Source organism: Aquarana catesbeiana, linkage group LG04, assembly GCF_042186555.1.
Source record: "Aquarana catesbeiana isolate 2022-GZ linkage group LG04, ASM4218655v1, whole genome shotgun sequence".
Taxonomy (NCBI): domain Eukaryota; kingdom Metazoa; phylum Chordata; class Amphibia; order Anura; family Ranidae; genus Aquarana; species Aquarana catesbeiana.
In genome coordinates this window covers 381,117,860-381,140,224 of record NC_133327.1, presented here as the reverse complement: position 1 = coordinate 381,140,224, position 22,365 = coordinate 381,117,860, and the positions used below count along the sequence as shown (strand labels likewise).

The 22,365-nt window shown below is 44.6% G+C and overlaps 2 protein-coding genes across 2 annotated transcripts in view; one reads left to right on the top strand and one right to left on the bottom strand.

The window, feature by feature from the left end:
• CALHM4 (calcium homeostasis modulator family member 4) overlaps window positions 1-22,365 on the bottom strand; it is a 41,476-nt gene that overhangs the window by 3,565 nt on the left and 15,546 nt on the right. The gene's annotated exons all lie outside the window — the stretch shown is intronic.
• TRAPPC3L (trafficking protein particle complex subunit 3L) overlaps window positions 16,084-22,365 on the top strand; it is a 184,995-nt gene continuing 178,713 nt past the window's right edge. The window contains exon 1 of the mRNA XM_073627124.1: window positions 16,084-16,406. The gene's annotated coding sequence lies outside the window, so the exon portion shown is untranslated. The remainder of the gene's footprint in view (window positions 16,407-22,365) is intronic.

The following is a 22,365-nucleotide window of genomic DNA, read 5'->3' as shown; positions in this document are numbered from 1 at the left end:
CATGCATTAGCACAACATCCTGTATATCCTAGCACCAATCCCAAGAATGCAAACTGACCACACCAGCATGGATCTACCTTTGTGCTTGACATGGTCAGTTTGATGAGGGAACCAAGGGAAACTGGCAGGATCACCAGGCAATTTTACAATAACAGATTAAGTAAAAACTTTAGAAACTATATTTATTAAGTACTATTTAAAAAATCCAACATGTTAGTAATCTTCAGTTCTGGGGCAACATTCACTGCACTGCAAAAATACACACACCAACTGGTGCAATACAAAATTGAAAGAACAGCCACCAGTCCAGAATGGGATGAGACAGAGGTAAGCAGTTAAAAATAGTAGCTACGCTATGAGAACACTTGGGAAGAGTCAAAGCTGTGACTACAGAACAAAATAAATCAAATGTCACCAACACATCAAGGATCTCCAGAGTGGGTCCAGAGCTCTAATCAGTGATCACATCGTTACAGTAGGACCCATTCAGCAGATTGAAACGTTTCAGAGCCACGCAGGACCCCTTCAGGCATATGGCAGAAGTGGTCCTGCATGGCTCCGAAACATTGCAATCTGCTGTAATGATGTAATCACTGATTAAAGCTCTGGACCTACTCTGGAAATCCGTGGGGTCCTGGTAACATTTGACTTAACGTGGTTCCAGCTGCTGGTCAGTACAGCACTTGTATACATGCACAGCCATTTCTACAGGAAAGTGTGTGTTGGGGTTAGTGCATTGGAAGTTACAGAACTAAAGAAGCGCACTGGGAAGTGCAGGTAAAAATGTATTGACAATAATAAAAGACAAATAAGATGAGAGTTGTCATCACAGCAAGATTCACAACATGGATCAGCGTTATGACACTTACCTGTCCAGGGATCCCGCGATGTCGGCACCCCAGCCGCTTTTTCAGTTGGCTTTCAGGTGCTGCCGCCGCCATTCCCTGTAAAGGAAACCACCAGTGAAGCCTTGAGGCTTCACAGTCGGTTCCCTGCTATGCATGCATGAAACGCGCTGCGCTTTCTGAATGGCCCGGTGGAAGGAGGAGGGTGGCCGAACTTCCAGGGGATCCAGCGGAGTGGGGGAGGAAGCAAACAAGCGGAGCTTCCCCTTTTGGGTGAAGCTCCGCTTTATATCGTTTGTTAACCTAAAAATTTATATGCCTGCTGTACCATGTGCTTGTATGAGAAAGTATCCTTTTCTCTTTGTATTGTTTCCTTTGTGTGAAATCCCTGGTGTTCCTGCTAGTCACTCTGCTTTCCTATTAAAAACTGACCACACTAAGTAGGAGAGCACACTGTGGTCAGTTCTCTAGCTATGCTGGACTACTCTCCTCCAATGATCAGACTTGTTCTGACATGCCCCTGCTGTAAACCATTCACTGGAATGCTTGGTGTGCTGCTGGCTGCTTCTCCTCCCCCCAGCTCTTACACAACTTAGAGCCCTTTCACACTGGGGCGGTTTGCAGGCACTATTGCGCTAATAATAGCGCCTGCAAACCGACCCAAAAGTGCCGCTACTTTCATTCCAGTGTGAAAGCCCCGAGGGCTTTCACACTGGAGCGATGCGCTGGCAGGACGGTAAAAAAAGAGGAAACATGAGCACTTACTGTATCTTCTATCAGTTCATCCCTCACAGTTATTACCTTTTGTTCCACCAGCCCCTCCCTATTAGATTGTAGGTTCTCAGGAGCAGACTTCTCCTAAAGCCCCGTACACACGATAAGAATATCGTACGAAAAATCCCGCTTTTGGATATATCGTTCGATAATCTAATCATTAGTACAGGTCTGTCGCGTCCGATTAAGGCCAGTCGTACGAAATTTGTAGAAGGAACAAGATTGAAAATTTTTTCCGTTTGTGAACACAACGAACGATAATTGTATCAATGGTATGGTTATCGTACGAAAATAATAATATCGGGAATAGTAGTGCACATGATCGGAAACCAACGAACGAACCGGAAACAAAACAAACCAAAGTAAACAAACATACTGCTATTTGTCATATTCAATAGGAAGCTAAAGGGGTGTTTGCATTGTTTGTGGGCAGAGAGGCCATGATCACAATCATTTAAATGACAGAGGATGACTGGTGGCAATAGATTGATGGTATATAGATTAGGTAGCACAGATGGCAACTAATGTATATGCAGCACTGATGGGCACTTATAATATAATATATTAATCCTGTTTCATAATATATTAACATATGATTTTATAACGTAATGCTTGGAAACATTTATCGTTCATTCTGAGGTAGTTTCTGAAGTCGTCTGGATTATTCTCTTGTAATTCTCGAAGCAAGGTCATATGAGAATAGTTTTCTCTGTTCTGTAGCCATTGTTTTGACCATGTGCTCCTTTTCTTCATTTTCTTTTTTAAACCATTTTGGATGGCCAAAACTCCAAGCATTACCAGTGGCAGTGTTTGCTCTTCCATGTAGATGTCCATTTTCAGAAAAGAACAATCGTATATAACGAATATTATTATCACGAACGAACACACGTCTGTATGCTACGATCTCCCCGCCACTACGAACCCAAAGGCGTGGCCTGCACAAGGTCAATTTCTGACATCACCTCCGCTAGTACGCTGCAGAACGTGCCTACGCACAGGGGACGTTTGAGTTGATCGTACGGGAATTGTCGGATATAAACTACGCTGGCGATTCGATTCTAGACGCGCATACGATTATATTTGGAAGACCGTTCGTACGATATTCTAAACGTGTGTACGCGGAGACGATTCGATTCTAGACTTGCATACAATTATATTTGGATGAACGTTCTTTACGATATTCTTATCGTGTGTACGGGGCTTTACTCTCTTGTATTCAATTGTATTGTTGCTGTACTGTCTCCCTTTATAATGTAAAGTGCTGTACAAACAGCTGGCACTATATAAATCCTGTTTAATAATAATAAAAATAATAATGCATAAAAAAAAAAAAAACCACACACACACACACACACATCAGCCAGTGAACAAAATTCTGCTTTTCCAGTCCACCAGAGATCTTCTTCAAAGTGAACCTGTGCCCAAACTATGCACACTAGTTTTACATACTCTTAAAAGATAATTTCACCTTTTGTAACATGTTAAACCCATATTCAGAGTGTAACATGTAACAAAATGTACCGTGCCCCACTGATCCCGTTTTGGCAGTGAGCGGGGGGGGGGGTTGGGATCTTCTCCCCCTGCTCACTACCAAAAATCTGCCTGCCCAGCGCGTCATTCATTCACAGTGTTCTGTCAATAAATGGACTACAACTACCGACAGCCTTTGCGGCTGTCGGCTTGTCATTGTTCGTGAACTACCATGGTGCTGTTGAGCGCTGTGGTAGTTCACTGACTTTCTGTCAGTGTGAAAATGCCTGTCCATTCAATGTACGGGCAGACAGCTTAAACTGACAGTCTGCAGGACACCTGCGTGGCACCAACAATCTGATCGCTGGTGCAATGCTTTTCAGGCTCCAAGAAAAAACAAAAACATATTCTACAAACAAGGCATCTACACAGGAGGATTTACAATATTAGGAGCCACCCTATTACGTAATAAAGAAGCTTTCCTAAGTACCACTTGAGGTTTATCTTGTAAATGAGGTCCTAATATATGGTATTTTTTTAGAATAGGCTAGTGTTTTTGCTAAAATACGTTTCAGCTTTTTAAAGCAATTTCAATCTGTGCTGAATATGTACTACAAAATGTAGTCCTTTATCTCTTTTGTTTATGTGATAGACCTGATGGTATTTCATCACTGGAGTTTGTTTTTATCTTACTTTCGGTTCTTAATGTTGTATAATGCCCCCTGTGGAAGCAATATACGAATGTTCTTTGCACAATGATCAAGATCGGTTATGACTGTGCATTTTCATCTAGCTATTGTAAGGGTTCATGTATACGGGACCTTTTTACAACCTCTCCTGAACGATTTAACTTGACAGATCGTAACCCATGTTTAAACGTCTGTTTTGCCGCGTTTACATGCCGCATTTAGCGGCATTTTCGTTTAGAAACGTTAAAAAAATATATATATTTTTAACCACTTCCGGGCCACTTGCCGGTTTTACGCTTGTTGGCCACTAGGGACGTGCGTGTGCCCGGAGCCGATGCGAGTGCCTGGCAGGCGCGATGACCGCCAGGCACCTGCAATCGCTCGTGACAGAGCGAGAACCAGGCTCTGTGTGTGTAAACACACAAATCCCGGTTCATTCAGAGAAGGAGAGACAGATCGTGTGTTCATACTAAGTATGAACATCGATCTGTCTCTCTTCCTAGACAGTCCAACCCCCCTCCCCCCTTCAGTTAGAATACACACACACACACACACACGTAGGGAGCACAGTTAACCCCTTGATCGCCCCCTAGTGTTAACCCATCAGTGTATTTTTCTAGCACTGATCACTGTATAATTGCCAATGTCTCAAAAATGTGTCAAAAAAAAAAAAAAAAAGAAAAAAAGTGTCCAATTTGTTCTCCGCAATATTGCAGTCCCGATAAAAAATGCAGATCGCCGCCATTACTAATTAAAAAAAAAAAATTACATATATATATTACATATATATATATATATATATCGTATTTATCGGCGTATAACACGCACTTTTTCCCCCTTAAAATCAGGGGAAAATCATGGGTACGTGTACGTGTTATACGTCAATCCCCTGCTGATTGTGAGCTCCGCCGATATACATACATAGCCGAGTGTACTCGGCTAGGCTAGACTCGGCTAGCTCTGCTCACAGTCACGCCCTATGATGGACATAACACGGGGACTGGGCGTGACTGTGAGCGGAACTAGCCGAGCCTAGCCAAGTGCACTCGGCTATGTATGTATATCGGTGTCTTGCCGAAAAAGTTCCCCCGATGTTCTGCCGAGAAAGGTCCCCTCAGCGGATAATGATCCCCCTGTACTGCGCAGGTGCAGCGCTTGCACAGTATGAACAACAAGGGAGCCACCGAAAATATCCGAAGCAGAACAGCTGTGAGTGAGCTGTACACGGTGCCTGCGCAATGAGCAGGACATTGTGCCCAACGCTGCCGCATGCTCCCGATATCTTGGATGTATCTCGGCGCCATATTTAAACTGCAATAACACTGACAAGGCTGCAAATGATACTAACAAGGCTGCAGATGGACACTGACAAGGCTGCAGATGGACACAGGACAAGGATGCAAATGGACACTGATAAGGCTGCATAGATGGGCATTTAAATGTAAGTTTTTTCCTTAAAATTCCCTCCTAAACTTGGGGTGCGTGTTATACGCCGATAAATACGGTAATATTGAAGACATAATTTATGACGAAACATGTAGGGCGTGGCTACGCACTATACGCCATCGCGTTTTAGCCCCATGTTTGTACACAGGTGTTCGCTACTATTTTCATTGCTGGCTTTTTAGACATGTTTTTATGGTGGAGATATGTTCCCCGCCCCTTTGAGCAATAAAGGCTTATCTTTTTCATACTACACTATTGGAGTCTTCTGCGATTTTTGCACTCACGGCCCTTTGGACCAGTGAGTGCTTCCCCTTAGATTGACACTCCGATTTTTGCTCGCCCCTGGGACGTCACAGTCACTTGAGGATCCAGAAATGGGAGTCCATCTGTCCCCGCAGAGGGCTGTATCTGCCTGTGCAATTGACCTTGCTCTAAAGGAGGTCCACCTGTTCCGGTAAGAGCATAATCTTATTGTCATCTGGATTCACCTTCAGCCTGGATGTTTCCTTCACATTTCCCTCTTCCCTTCCCCTCTCATGCGGGTTAAAGCGGGGTTCCACTCAAATTTTTAACTTAATCTTACCCCCTTCAGTTAATTGCATAGATGTTCAAATGCCCCACGAAATTTTTTTTTATCGCTGTAATTACCTTTATATTGTACTTTATTGTGGCACTTCCTGTCTCTCCTCCCATGGGAGTAGGCGTGTTTATTGCCTTTCCCCAGCGCCGCACTGTCTCCTGGGAGCTTAGTGTCAGGCTTCCCAAGATTCAGTGTGGGAGCAATGATCATGCTTGTGAACAAGCTGTGAATGAACAGCATTCACCGCATCAAGGAAATCAATGCTTGTGGGCTTCACATGCCCACAAGCAAGACGGAAACAGCCAGCATCACATTTTTAAAGTTATTCTTCAGTACGAAAACAGACAGAGGCTGAAATATTACACCCAAACTGTAAGTATTATTTTGGGATTAGCAAAGTGTCTCAATGACCTTAAAAAAAAAAAAAAAAAAAAAAAAAGAAGATTGGTCGCCGAACTCCCACTTTAAGGTGGATGAACTTTGGATGTGTTACCCTTGCTCACTGGATTTGCTCGCTTTCATCAAGCTTTCCTTGTTTTGTCTATGTATGGACTTTATCATGTACTTTTAAAGCAGTTTATGAACTTTAATTATTTTTGATAATTTCTGTCATGCATCATGTATGATCACTGATTTATGTCATTTTATTGCAAGTGCACTTATATATTTTATATTTTATTTTTGTAACGTCTACAAAATAGGGGATTTAGATTTATGGCTTTTTTTGTGTGTATATATATAATATTACACAGAAAAAAAGCCATAAATCTGAATCCCCTATTTTGTAGACGCTATAACTTTTGCGCAAACCAATCAATATATGCTTATTACGTTTTTTTTTTTACCAAAAATATGTAGAAGAATAGATATCGGCCTAAAGCGAGGGAAAAAAAAACGTGGGATATTTATTACAGCAAAAAGTAAAAGATAGTGTTTTTTTTCGAAATTGTCGCTCTTTTGTTTAAAGTGCAAAAACCACAGAGGTGATCAAATACCACCAAAATAAAGCTCTACTTGTGGGAAAAAAAGGACGTCAATTGTTTGGGTACAGCGTCGCATGACCGCGCAATTGTCAGTTAAAGCGACGCAGTGCCGTATAGCAAAAAATGGCATGGCCATTGAGCAGCCAAATTTTCCAGGGCTGAAGTGGTTAAAAATAACAAAAAATGAAAAACGCCTGTAAACGAAACACGGCTAAATGCAAGTTACCGCGTTTAGAAGCGCTTAAAATGCCTCTAAACTCAGCTTCTGAACCCATTTTTTGCGTTCCAAAAAAAGCCTCTAAACGCAACTGCCTAGAAACAACTGTAAACAACCCTGTGTACATGTAATGATAAGATAACATAGAGGAGAGTTCAGGAGCAGTTGAAAAAAAAAAAGCCCAACTGCTACTAAACGTCCGTTTAGCAGCAGCAGTGTACATGAGGTCTTAAAGTGGTATTCCGGCTGAAATTATACTTTTTAAATAAAAATACCCCTATAATACACAAGCTTAATTTATTCTAGTAAAGTTAGTCTGTAAACTAAGGTCTGTTTTGTTAGTTTATAGCAGTAGTTTGTTATTTTATAAACTTAAAGCAGGTCGTGGCCATCTTAAGTGTGGGCATCTGAAGCCAGACTGTATTTCTTCCTGGATCTCATCCTTGCAGATCTCGCACATGCTCAGTGCAGCACAAGCAGTGTAATAGGTTTCAGGTCAGGTTTCCATAGCAACGGCAGTGTCAGAGGAAGTTGCCACCCCTTCCCAGAAGGCATTGCAAACAGGAAGTGATGCGATGGGCCACGGCCAGGGAGGAGGAAGTGAAAAATGGATACAGCAGATATACAGTAGGTGCTGAGAAAAAAAATTTAAAAATATCCAATTCGTTTACAGTGCACAGTTTAGTGAGGGATGCTGAAGAGTTGTAAAAGTGGGTGGAACTCCACTTTAAAGTCTTTTGAAGATTTAAACATTGAGTTCTATTTAACCTTTCTACTTTAGGGGGTCAACATCCTCTGGTGAGCTGTTGTCTTACAGCGTTACTAAACCCAGGACACTGCATTCATCATTATAAATGGTCTCCCACAGTATACAGACCATGGAAATGCAATTATTTTAGTAAATATAAATGACTAAATACCTTTTCTCATCAGCAGTATATATCAGTCTGGTCGAGCACTGGTAAAAGCTTGTACAAGTTTTCATTCTCCTCTGACTGTCGTATGAGGCTGCATGACCCCTGACCCTCTGTCTGGACAGTACTAATTACATGCACCCTACACACAAAAAAAAAAACCCCACACACCAAACTGAGCATGTCACAGTGCCCCCAAGGCTCTGTTCTATCAACAGATGGATTGGGGACAGTTAAAGGGGAGGATCAGAGAAGACAGGAACAAACACCCTTTTTACACAATGCAAAGGATTAACCCTTTATATTAAAGCATGTTTGTTATACTTGCTTTGAAACTTTATATATATTTACATATATACACACACACATATACAGTATACACAGACTGATTTTATTGTGGTGGGTTTAGTAACTCTTTAAAAAGGTGATGGTACTGGTGTGATTTTACACTTTAAGGTGGATTTGGAGCTCCCTTTCAATTTATGGTGCATGTTTTGCACTGCTTTGACACACTGACAAATGGACTATGAATTTTGTGTGTTTTTGTATGTTTTTATTGAGTCATATTGTAGGATACCACTTCCTTTTTTGTTTTTGTATGTAGTCAGCTCTGCCTTGCTGTAGTCACATAGGGCTGGATATTTTAAAGTCTCAACATAAATAAATGCTGTCACTGCTACACAGTCATCAGACAGCTTAACCACTTGGCCTTAAATGGCGTACTGGTACGCCAGCTATACTGGGCCATGGCTGCAGCTATCCTGTACATTTAAAGTGGTATTAAACCCACCAATTTCACTGTTCCAAAAAACAGTTGCATTCAAGGCATGCTGTAACTTATAACAGTTACTAGTGTGCTTATGTAAGCTCTCAATCGAACTGTCAAGCCATGCAATGTCTGGTGTCATGGCTGATTGCATGTGCAGCATCACGGCAACTGAAAATCAAACAGAAGCTAAGATGACTGCTTCCTTGGCTGTAAAGGACAGGAGGGTTTAATTCTGCTTTAAATCTGATAGGTGGCTTTGAGAAATACCTTTTGGTGATTTCAGTACAATGGGTCTCCCAATTTTCAACGGAAAAGTATGAAACTTGGTTTCATGCTCAATTTTAAACAGTTTGCTTCTATGCAATAATAGATATCTGCTGAGGACTGAATGTCAAACTACAAACTTGGTTTCCCAGTATTTAATTTTTTTTACCACACAAAATCAATTAGTCATGTCTTTGTAATGGCTGTTAACCACCATTGATTGAAAACGACCCTGAAGATCACATGCGTTTGAAACCACATTAAGACTTAATGTACACGGGACATTTCACAACCACTCCTGAACGATTTAACTTGACAGATATTAACCAACATTTAAAAACGTCTGTTCAGAAGCTTTTTTTTTTTTTTTCAAATAGTCAGAAAAAAAAAAAAAAGCCTGTAAACAAAAACGCAGCTAAACGCGGGTTACCTTTACCAGCGGTTACAGGCGTTTGAAATTTCTCTGAACATCCGTCCTGAACGCATTTTTTTTTGCTTCCAAGCAACTATAAATGACCATGTGTACATGTACTGATAAGATAACAGGAGAGTTCAGGGGCAGCTGAAAAAAAAACAAAAAAACGCCCAACTACTCCTAAACATCCGTTTACAGTACTAGCAGCAGTGTACATGAGGCCTAAAAGGCAAAGTATCAATAACAGACATTAGTGTCACACTGCTGTGATTCTCAAGATGTCATGCCTACAAGAAGTTTCAGACAGTCCTAATAAGCAGCTGGATAGGTAAGAAAGTCTTGTCTAATTGCTATGCTTTTCTCACAAGATAAGCTGGTTCCAACAGCTGAGATGCTTCACCCTTTGCATATTCTAAAAGGGACACTTATGTGACCCAATAAAACCTCTCTGTGTCCAAGTTTTTCAATATGCACTAATAATTTGACTTCTCAGATTTAGGGGCCTAATCTCACCCACCTGCCCCCGCCCCCCGTCTAATGAGATCACTTCGGTGGCCAATAATGGCATCACAGATGGCATAAATTGGTAACTGAGGTGGCTTTAGCTCCAGGGATGACGCTTGCATTAAAGTCAGGGCCTAATGTGATTCTGTAACAGAAAAAAAAAAAAACCCTGCTGCAGGTATAACATTTAGACCCCCTTTCACAATGAGGTGCTTTTAAGGTGTTTTAGCTCTAAAAATAGTGCCTGTAAAGCGCCTCTCATACCTCCCCAGTGTGAAAGCCTGAGCGTTTTCACACTGGGGTGGTGTGCTTGCGGGATGGGAAAAATCCTGCAAGCAGCATCTTTGGGGCAGTATAGGAGCAGTGTATACAGCACTCCGAAAACGCCCTGCCCATTGAAATGAATGGGCAGCGCTGCCTAAGCGCCTGCAAAGTGCTTCAGCAGCGCCGCATTATGGGCACATTTAACCCTTTCATCGGCCTCTAGCCGGGGTTAAAAGCACCCCGCTGCTAGCAGCCAAAAAGCAATGCTAAAACAACGGTAAAGCGCAACTAAAACTAGCAGCGCTTTACTGCTAACACACCGCCGCCCCAGTGTGAAAGTAGCCCAAGTCACATACCTGCAAGAGCCTCCCAAACAATCCTTCTTACTGCCCAGTGAGGCTGCTTTTCATAGTGATGGCCCTAATGGATTGTGGCGGGGGGGAGGGGGGGGGGGTAGCTGCAAGCTTTAAAAAGTACCTACAGACATAAGAAATGTTCAAATGTTGATCATACATTTTTTATTTATACTGTATCTGAGAACATTTGTATACCTATAGGCCTATTCAAACTAGGGCTGAAACTACTAATCGATTATGAAATTAATTGATTACTATTTTCATAAATCGATTAATCGGCCAATAAAATAATGGGGGGAAAAAAAACCTAAAATGAGCCCTTTATAGTACAAAAAGAACAAATAATCGCTACTGTAAATATTACTTTCACAGTTCTACAGTAAAAAAATGAACCCCTTACAGTAGTGATTATCTGCTTTTTTTGCACTATAAAGGACCAATTTTAGTTTTTTTTTAAGCCCATTATATTATTAAATGTCTTAGACCTGGTTCACATCTATGTGTTTTTTGGGGCTTTTTGCAGAACGCACTACAGTACTACATTTACATGGTTTCCTATGGGACACGTTCACATCTATGCTTTTTTTAGCCTCTGCGTATTTGGAAAGGGTCAGGGACTTTATTGAACCAAATAAGCACCTTTTTGCATTAGCCTTCAATGGAGAAGCTGCAGAAAAGTGTGTAATGCATTTTTGCAGCAATTTGTGTTTTTTAATCTGCCCAACAACAAATTGGCCAAAAAAAAAAAAAAAACACAAATCGCAATAAAATCACGTACACAAAAATCAAAAAACGCACAGCAAAAAGCACTGCAGAAACAGATCACAAGCAAACTGCATTAGGTATGAACCGAGCCTTATGCTGGCCACACGGATCAATTTTCAGACGAGAATATTCAGATGAAAAATTTTGCTCCCTTACCATATAGTTGGTCATTTATATTTACCACTGCATAGAGAAATTTAAGAATAAATTGCCTTTTTTAAAAACTTTACATATTAACTAAATTATACACCACACTTTTTTTTTAAGGTCGACTAATAGATTATGAAAATAATCGTTAGTTGCAGCCCTAAGGCTCGATTCACACAGGGGCAACACGACTTCAGCGCAACTTTGCACGGCGACTTCAACGCGGCTTCAACGCGACTTCAGCGCGACTTTAGCAAATTACAACGCGACTTCAAGTCGCCTCCAGGACAGGCGACTTCGGCTGTGGCCAATCACAGGACAATCAGCTCTCTGGGAGGGAGGGGTTTGCCTGGGCAAACAAAATTTTTTGCCTGCAAAGTCGCTTGACTTTAGAGAGTGATCCGACTTGAAGGCGACTTCCATTGATTTCTATGGTACAGGTCGCCTACCAAGTCGGATCCAAGTAGTACAGGGAGTACGCTCTGAAGTCGGAGCGACTTCAGTAGTGTCTATTAAGACGCTCCCATTCACTGTCATGTGAATCTCTTTCTGGGGCGACTTGGGGCGACTTGAGGGGTGACAAGTCGGATCCCAAGTCGTCCCAGTGTGAACCGAGTCTAACTGTAGCACACATCTGCTACATTACCTTGCATATCACTACTGTTTTACACCATGAAAGGACGATGCCGAATAATGGAAAATTGTTATCAGTACTCACCGTAATTTTCCTTTCCTGGTCCGTCCTCACGTCAGCACACTATGGGTTAACTGTTCCTCATTAACCCTCAGGACCACCTTCTTCCAGCGTTATAAATTCCTGTCCTCCCCTCCCCCTCATGTTCTTTTGTAGCGGCGACAGGCCACTTAGGGAGGGAAGCAAAGTTGTGCTGACCTGAGGACGGACCAGGAAAGGAAAATTACGTGAGTATTGATAACAATTTTCCATTTTCCTGGTCGTCCTCCCGTCAGCACACTATGGGATATACCAAAGTCAATATAGGGTGGGAAAGAAACAACAAAGACTCTTCTAATTCCATGCTTAACCACACTTTTAATTAATTAATTGATCAAAGGAGTCGAAACTACTGCCGCTCCAAACGTCGAAGAGCTAGCAGCGACTACATCTAGTTTGTAGTGCCGAGCAAAAGTCTCACAGGAGCTCCAGCTAGCAGTCCTGCATATGTCTTCCACCGTGGATCTTTGCTACGGACGCCCAAGAAGCTGCCATCCCTCTTGTAGAATGAGCCCGTATAGTTTGCGGAGGAGCAAGGCCCTGTTGCTTGTATGCCAAGGAGATGGTCCTTGTGATCCAGGTGGATAAGAGAAATTATGCTGTAGTGCAAAGTCGACAAATCTCCTCCAGATCCTGGAATATGTGGTATTTGTTGTAGACTTCCTTTCCCCTAGTAAGGTAGCAATTACATCCTCTGAGAGGCCCTGTGCCTGCAGTCGGGCCGATTCAGCAGCCAGGAGCCAGGACATCAGCCGCAATCTCTGCGGGTTGGGGTGCATCCATTGCTCCTGCTGTAACAAATCTCTCCTGAGGGGGAGGTGTACTGGTGGGGCTGATGCCATCTGCAAGAGCAGCGGAAACCATGGCCTCCTGGGCCAGAAGGGTACAATTAAGATGGCATGCACCTCTTCCTTCTCGATCTTCAGTAAGGTCCTCATAATTAATGGGATTGGAGGAAACAGGTACACTAGGGGAAACCGCCACGAGATCAAAAACCGTCTTGGGCTATTGCCCCGTTGTACCTGAACCTTGTGACGAATTCTGGTACTTGAGCATTCGCTGGTGTGGCCATAAGGTCTACACTGGGTGTCCCCCATTTGGCAAAAATTGGTTGAATATAGCGACTGCCGATTGCCCATTCTCCCTGGCTGGGAAATCTCCGGCTCAAGCGGTCCACTATCTGGTTTTGACTGCCTGGAATGTACACTTCTGTTAAATCTTCCACATGAGTCTCGGCCCAGTGGAGAATCTTGGTTGCCACCTGGAGTAATGCCAGACTCCTGGTTCCCCCCCTGTCAGGTGATATATGCTACTGCTGTTTGGTTGTCCAACCGAAGCTTGACTCGAGCTCCCTGAATTATCCCCTTTGAATGCCATCAGGGCCATGTATGCTGGTTGAAGTGTCTGGTTTCCGTCATGCTCAAGCTGCCTTGAACCTACTTGCCGAGGCGGTGAGCCCCCCAGCCCTGGAGACTGGCATCCGAAGTAATTACAATCCAGTCTCCCGGGCTGAGAGGCATGCCCCGCCACAGGGTTTCTGGCAAGGTCCACCAGTTCAGACTCTGTCGGATTCGTCCCGGTACCCAGATCTTCTGGTCCAGTGACTGGCTGTCCCATTGTCCCAGGAAGGACGTCTGGAAAGCTCTCATATGGAATCTTGCCCAAGGTAACGCAGGGATAGCTGCGGTGAACATTCCCAACATTGTCATGCAGTCTCTTGCCAACAGTGTCTGAGCCTCCATTACCCTGTAGACACAGGCTTTTAGTTCGGCTACTTTGTGATGTGGAAGGAGAATCCAACCTGACTGCGTGTCGAACACCATGCCTAAATACTCCATCCATTGGGAAGGAATGAGATTGCTCTTCTGACTGTTTATTAGCCATCCAAAGTTGGACAGGATTGCTATCACCTTGTCGCGTTGTAGTGTCAGCTTGTATATATTGATTCCATCTTGAATCTTTTGGGCACGATGAAAAGATTTAGGGACCTCAAGTCCAACACTGGTCTGAGCTCTCCGGATGCTTTGGGTACTAGGAATATTGGAGAATATACTCCCTTCCCCTGGCACTCCTGTGGCACTGGCATAATTGTTTATTTTAGATAATTAAGCAACGTAGTCCTGCAGGAACTTGCGTTTCTTCGGATCCTGTGGATGATGAGTTTGGACAAAGATGTTTGGAGGTTGCCTTCAAAATGTTATCTTGTATCCATGTTTATCTGTCTGTCGGGTCCAGCAGTTCTTCACATTTGTTGCCCATTCCCTCCAGTATCTTGCCAATCTGGTTCCAACCTGGAGGGTTTGGACGGAATGACCTTTTAAAAAGACTTTTCAGACTTTTTCACCACCTGTCCTGCAGTTGACTTCACTTTGCGCAGAAAAGAGCTCTGTGTACCCCTCCATTGCGGTCTGTTGTATTCCTGGCCTGGTCTATATGACCTGGCCTCGTGGCCCCTTCTGGAATCAAACTGACCCGACCACAAAGGTTGCTGTCTTTTCTTAGAGGTCTGAGGTAACAGGCCTGACTTTCCACCTGTGACCCGCTTAATTGCCTCCTCCAGGGTCTTTCTGAACAACATCTTACCATTGTATGGAAGATTGCATAGCGCCTATTTAGATGCCGTATCTGCGGTCCAATGTCTGAGCCATAACTCCCTCTTTGCGGTCACTGTGTGTGCCATCAATCTCGCCATTAATCTTACCAGATCGATCGAAGATTCGGTCAAAAAGCCTGCAGTCAGGTTGAGTTCCTCCAGTGCATCAATAACTTTAGCTGCTTCCACTCCAGCCCGCAGTGCCGTTTCCACATTCGAAACCCAGATTTTAAGGGCTCTTGAGATTGATGTTAGGGTTATGGATGGGCAACAGGCTGCTCCTGCAACAGCATAAATTCTTTTAAGATCAGCGTCTGTCTTTCTATCCATCGGATCTCTAAATGTTGTGGAATCTTCCATCGGGAGGGAGACATGCCTTGCAAGGCGTTGTAGGGCTGCATCTATCCCTGGTGCTGATTCCAAAAAAGAGGCATCTGATGGGTTAAAGGGATAGAGTTTATTAAAGCGATTTTGGATTCTCGCCTTTCTCTCTGGCTTCTCCCATTCATCCTCCATCAATTCCCGGATTTCTTCCATAAATGGGAAAGATGGCCCTTGTTTCCTTAAATTAGGAAAAAGTCTCTTAACCTTCTCTGGAGGTTTTGAGTCCTGATCCCATTCTATGGCCTCCTTTATGGCCGTAACATATGGCTCAATCAGATGATAGTCGAACAAATGCTCGGGCATGTCCTCTGTCTCTGATGAGGATTCTGATAAGGTCACACATATCCTTGACGATCTTTGCGTTTGATCTGTGGAGGTGCCTGGTCTAGGCTCCTCTTTAGAGCAGGATGCGCTGGTGGCTAGCTGCATACTTTCGGTCACTGCTTCTTGTATATAATCCTTAACCCTCTGGGCTTCTGCTTCCTTATCCGTGGCCACATCTTTTATGCATTCGGCACATAGAAGTTTCCCGGCAATAGCTGGTGCTGCGCAAGCCCAGCATAAGCCCTCTGCCGGTCTCCCGGATTGTCGTGGTTCTACCGCTGAGGATTTGCTGCAGCTTGGACCACTAGGAGGTCAATCCCTCCGTTTGGAGTGGGACCTAAAACGGTGGTGGGACTTTTCATTCCGGGAATGTCTTTTTTTAGGGCTCTTGCTCCTAAAAAAGTTTAAGCAACACGTTACTTGCGTGTGCGGCACTCTTTTGCAGTATTTTGTTCCCTGTAGACCCCTCCTACCTTTCCGCAGATCTTCTTGTCTGCTGTGACGAGCTCATGGCTACAGATGAACGAGAGAACAATAGGTTAAACAATAGACACATCCTAGTAACTATCCTCTTCCTCTCCCTTAAAAAAAAAATTTTTTTTTTTTTTTTTGTCCTACCCCTTTAAATCGTCGGCCATCTTACCTGCAGCAAAACAAGCTGAGAAGTGCAGGCTGACAGAGAGGCTTGATGGTAGTCACAGCAAACAATTCAGCCAAACCTGGCTGGAAAGGAAGAGCAAGCAGAGAGTGTAAGAAGCACATAAGTCATTTAAAAAAAGTTTGGAGATAAGGACCGTGAAATCACCTCCTGGAATCCTCTGCAACAAACTGCGATCAGCGCCTGCCACCGCTGTGGTGTCCGGCTTTATGGTGTGCTGGTTTCCCCAGCAACGCACGCCCGCTCCCGCTAAGCCCCGCCCCCCTGTGAGGTCATTCGGCGGCAACCAAGGCTCCAGAGGGGAAGATGCAGGTAAAAATCCTCTTCAGCTCGCCACAGTTTAAGTTCATCCTTTAGACAACAAATGCCCACAGCCTGGCACAAGGCGCCCAGTGTCATAAGAGGCTTCACCTCTATCATTCTGGACCCTCCAACCCCAGGAGAGGCTCAACCTGGGGGGGAAAGGTTCGGTGGGGGGGTATAAGCTGGAATTCAGTCCCGTGGTCTGGCGACTAGGGGTGCGCATCTTCACTGGCCTCACGATTCGATTACGACTATCCGGTCCACGATTCGATTCGATTCCGCGTTGCATCACGATTACTGCACACGGTTTTCATCCAAAAAATTCAAGTAGTCAGAAGAACGCCATTTTTTTAATTTTATCTGTTCTTAAAAAAAAAAGACAACACTCCCTGCATGTAGTAAAGTGTAAACACAGCAGAAGAGGAGCTCCAGACTGCCCCCAAATGACTACAGAAGAAGGTAAGTGACTGCAAACATGATACAGGAGACGGTCAGGGACTGCAGACATGATACAGGAGATGGTCAGAGACTGCAGACATACTATAGGAGATGGTCAGAGACTGCAGACATACTACAGGAGATGGTCAGAGACTGCAGACATGATACAGGAGATGGTCAGAGACTGCAGACATGATACAGGAGATGGTCAGAGACTGCAGATATGGTACAGGAGATGATCAGAGACTGCAGACCTGCTGGGCGTGGTAAGGGAGGTGCCAGACTGTCCTATGCAAGATGATCAATACCCCGCCGCCCTCACCACTAACCTGTCCCCATATAATACTATTACAATAGCGTCCCCCTGCCCAGTGTCACCACGGACCAATTCCCATCCTTCAGAACCAGCATCCACACAGTCTTCTGCTCTTCCCCCCACCTATATACTGAGCATGCAGATAGGGCAATAAAACAAAAAATGGTGTGCAGTGCTTTGTGGTGATAAATGTACAAAAGAGTCTTATTAAGTAGTGAATAAATATAGTCCTGAAATATATAAATCTGTGATCTGATTAAAAGAAATCTTTTGTGTATTCAAAGTAATTCCAGTGCTGAGTGTGCTCTGCTGTGTTCAAATCATTCCTGATTTCTGGTGAATGATTTGAACACAGCAGGTCACACTCAGCCGCAACATGTTTGGGTTATTTTAAAATGTAGGTTTACAAATCACTTTAATAAAAAGGTCTTTCATTTCAATAATTTGGCAAACATCCCAGATATAGTTAAACACAAACAACTTTACATGATGTATAAACCTGAAAAACCAGCTACTAGTGACATGAACAGACATACATGCAGTGCGCATTAGTCACTCTTCTTACTGCCAAACCCAGCGTCCCCTGTACAATGTGTACTGCCTAAAAGTAACAACCATATATTGGACCTATATGTGAATAAAGTTTAACATGCAAGTTCAAAAATGTATTTTAAAAAGCTGTAAACCTTCCTAAAATCACTGTTCTTGGTTTTCTAAGGCTTAATGTAAACGGGACGTTTTTACAACCTCTCCTGAACGATTTAACTTGACAGGTAAAAACCCACATTTAAAACGTCCGTTTTGAATGAGCCAATGGCACCCACTGCTGTGTCTCAGCCAATCAGGAAGGAGAGTCCCAGACAGCTGAGGCTCCCGACCGGCGCACGCCGATGTACGTCGGCATAATGGCATGGCTGGGTAAATGGGTGTACCTGTACGTCCCTTTGAATTTGCCGCCGTGTCATTGCGTGCGCGCCGGCCGGGAGCTCCGTGAGTTGGGTCGTGGGCGCCTCGGACTCAAGGTCCGCGGGGATACCCGCGATCGTCTCAGGAATGTAACCAAGCATCTCCCCGTTCTGCCTAGTGACAGTGTCACTGATCATAGCTCCCTATGATCGGGAGCTATGATCAGTGATGTGTCACAGCTAGCCCATCCCCCCTACAGTCAGAAACACTCCCCAGGAGACACTTAACCCCTACAGCGCCACCTAGTGTTAACCCCTTCACTGCCAGTCATATTTACACATTTAATCAATACAATTTTAATCGCACTGATGGCTGTATAAATGTGAATGTTCCCAAAATCGCGCCAAAATTGTCCGACGTGTCTGCCATAATGACGCAGTCAAAAAAAAAAAAAAAAAAACGCTGATCGCCGCCATTACTAACAAAAAAAATAATAATATTAATAAAAATGCCATAAAACTATCCCCTATTTTGTAGACGCTATAACTTTTGCGCAAACCAATCAATAAACGCTTATTGTGATTTTTTGTACCAAAAATATGTAGAAGAATATGTATCGGCCTAAGCTGAGGGGAAAAAATGTTTTTTTTTATATATTTTTGGGGGATATTTATTATAGCAAAAAATAATGCGTTTTCAAAATTGTTGCTCTTTTTTTGTTTATAGCGCAAAAAATAAAAACCGCAGGAGGTGATCAAATACCACCAAAAGAAACCTCTATTTGTGGGAAAAAAAAAAAAGACTTCAATTTTGTTTGGGAGCTACGTCGCACGACCGCACAATTGTCAGTTAAATCGACGCAGTACCGAATCGCAAAAAGTGCTCTGGTCTTTGGCCAGCAAAATGATCCGGGGCTTAAGTGGTTAACCACTTCCCGCCCGGCCCATAGCAGATGACGGCCGGGCGGTGGTTCAGTTATCCTGACTGGGCGTCATATGACGTCCAGCAAGATAACATGGGGGCGCGCATCGCGGCGATCGGTGGAGCGGTGTGTCAGCCTGACACACCGCTCCACCGATCTTGGTAAAGAGCCTTCGGCAGAGGCTCTTTACCACGTGATCAGCCGAGTCCAATCACGGCTGATCACAATGTCAATAGGAAGAGCCATTGATCGGCTTTTCCTCACTCGCGTCTGACAGACGCAAGTAGAGGAGAGCCGATCGGCGGTTCTCCTGACAGGGGGGGTCTGCGCTGATTGTTTATCAGCGCAGCCCCCCTCAGATCACCACAGTGGACCACCAGGGATCGCCACTAGGACCACCAGGGAAGGGGCAACATTTGGATGGCCAGGTATGTACCCCATGGCCATCCACATGTGCCCAATCAGTGCCCACAAATGGGCACTGATTGGCAGCAACATGTTTCAGGTCTGCCCAGCAATGCCACCAATCAGTGTTGTCAGTGCCCATCAGTGCCCACCTATCAGTGCCCAGTGCCACCTATCAGTGCCACCCATAAGTACCCATCAGTGCCACCCATAAGTACCAATCAATGCCACCTACGAGTGTCCATTAGTGCCGCCTATGAGTGCCCATCGGTGCCGCCTATGAGTGCCCATCAGTGCCGCCTATCAGTGCCCATCATCAGTGCCACCTCATCGGTGCCCATCAGTGCCGCCGTATCAGTGCCCGTCAGTGCAGACATATCAGTGCCCCTCATTGAAGAAGAAAACGTACTTATTTACAAAAATTTTTAACAGAAACAAAGAAAAACTTTTTTTTTTTTTTTCAAAATTTTCGGGCTTTTTTTATTTGTTGCGCAAAAAATAAAAACCGCAGAGGTGATCAAATACCACCAAAAGAAAGCTCTATTTGTGGGAACAAAATGATAAAATTTGCCTGGGCGGGAAGGTGTCTAAGTGCCTGGTATTGAAGTGGTTAAATACAAAAAAAAAAAAAAAAAGAGCTCTAATTGTGTGAAAAAAATGATAAAAAGTTTGTTTGAGTACAGTGTTGCATGACCGTACAATTTTCATTCAAAGTGGGACAGCACTGAAAGCTGAAAATTGGCCTGGGCAGGAAGGGGGTGAAAGTGGCCAGTAGGCAAGTGGGTAATGCATAGAATGCATTAACTACTTGCCGACCAACTAACGCAGATATACTGCGGCAGAATGGCACAGGCAGGCAAAATCACTTACTTGGTACGTGATTGCCTTCCCGCGGGCGGGGGGTCCAATCGGACCCCCCCCCCCGATGCCCGAGGCGGTCGGCTTTGGTCTGGCAGCGATCAGAGATGAGGGGGAGGCCATCCATTCGTGGCCCCCCCTCGCGATCGCTCCTAGCCAATGAGAATCGTCCCCTGCCTCTGTGTAGTACACAGAGGAAGGGGATGTGATGTCATCTCTCCTCGGCTCGGCAGTTTCCGTTCCAGCGCCGAGGAAAGAAGACATCTGAGTGAGTGCACAACACTACACCTCACAGTAGAACATTCCAGGCATACTTTACACCCCCGATCGCCCCCCGATCACCCCTCCCCCCCTCGTCACACTGACACCAAGCAGTTTTTTTTTGTTTTTTGTTTTTCTAATTACTGCATGGTGTCAGTTTGTGACAGTTAGTGTGTTAGGGCAGTGAGTGTTAGCCCCCTTTAGGCCTAGGATACCCCCCTAACCCCCCCTAATAAAGATTTAACCCCTTGATCACCCCCCATCACCAGTGTCGCTAAGCGATCATTTTTCTGATCGCTGTATTAGTGTCACTGGTGACACTAGTTAGGGAGGTAAATATTTAGGTTCGCCGTCAGCATTTTATAGCGACAGGGACCCCCATATACTACCTAATAAATGTTTTAACCCCTTGATTGCCCCCTAGTTAAACCTTTCACCACTGATCACCGTATAACCGTTACGGGTGACGCTGGTTAGTTCGTTTATTTTTTATAGTGTCAGGGAACACGCTGTTTATTACCGAATAAAGGTTTAGCCCCCTGATCGCCCGCCGGTGATATGCGCCACCCCAAGCAGCGTCAGATTAGCGCCAGTACCGCTAACACCCACGCACGCAGCATATGCCTCCCTTAGTGGTATAGTATCTGAACGGATCAATATCTGATCCGATCAGATCTATACTAGCGTCCCCAGCAGTTTAGGGTTCCCAAAAACGCAGTGTTAGCGGGATCAGCCCAGATACCTGCTAGCACCTGCGTTTTGCCCCTCCACCCGGCCCAGCCCAGCCCACCCAAGTGCAGTATCGATCGATCACTGTCACTTACAAAACACTAAATGCAAACTGCAGCGTTCGCAGAGTCAGGCCTGATCCCTGCAATCGCTAACAGTTTTTTTGGTAGCGTTTTGGTGAACTGGCAAGCACCAGCCCCAAGCAGCATCAGGTTAGCGCCAGTACTGCTAACACCCACGCACGCAGCATACGCCTCCCTTAGTGGTATATTATCTGAACGGATCAATATCTGATCCGATCAGATCTATACTAGCGTCCCCAGCAGTTTAGGGTTCCCAAAAACGCAGTGTTAGCGGGATCAGCCCTGATACCTGCTAGCACCCGCGTTTTGCCCCTCCACCCGGCCCAGCCCAGCCCACCCAAGTGCAGTATCGATCGATCACTGTCACTTACAAAACACTAACCGCATAACTGCAGCGTTCGCAGAGTCAGGCCTGATCCCTGCGATCGCTAACAGTTTTTTTGGTAGCGTTTTGGTGAACTGGCAAGCGTCAGCGACCTAGCACACCGCGGTCGTAGTCAAACCAGCACTGCAGTAACACTTGGTGACGTGGCGAGTCCCATAAGTGTAGTTCAAGCTGGTGAGGTGGCAAGCATAAGTAGTGTCCCGCTGCCACCAAAAAGACAAACACAGGCCCGTCGTGCCCATAATGCCCTTCCTGCTGCATTCGCCAATCCTAATTGGGAACCCACCGCTTCTGCAGCGCCCGTACTTCCCCCATTCACATCCCCAACCAAATGCAGTCGGCTGCATGAGAGGCATTTTCTTTATGTCCTCCCGAGTACCCCTACCCAACGAACCCCCCAAAAAAGATGTCGTGTCTGCAGCAAGCGCGGATATAGGCGTGACACCCGCTATTATTGTCCCTCCTGTCCTGACAATCCTGGTCTTTGCATTGGTGAATGTTTTGAACGCTACCATTCACTAGTTGAGTATTAGCGTAGGGTACAGCATTGCACAGACTAGGCACACTTTCACAGGGTCTCCCAAGATGCCATCGCATTTTGAGAGACCCGAACCTGGAACCGGTTACAGTTATAAAAGTTACAGTTACAAAAAAAAGTGTAAAAA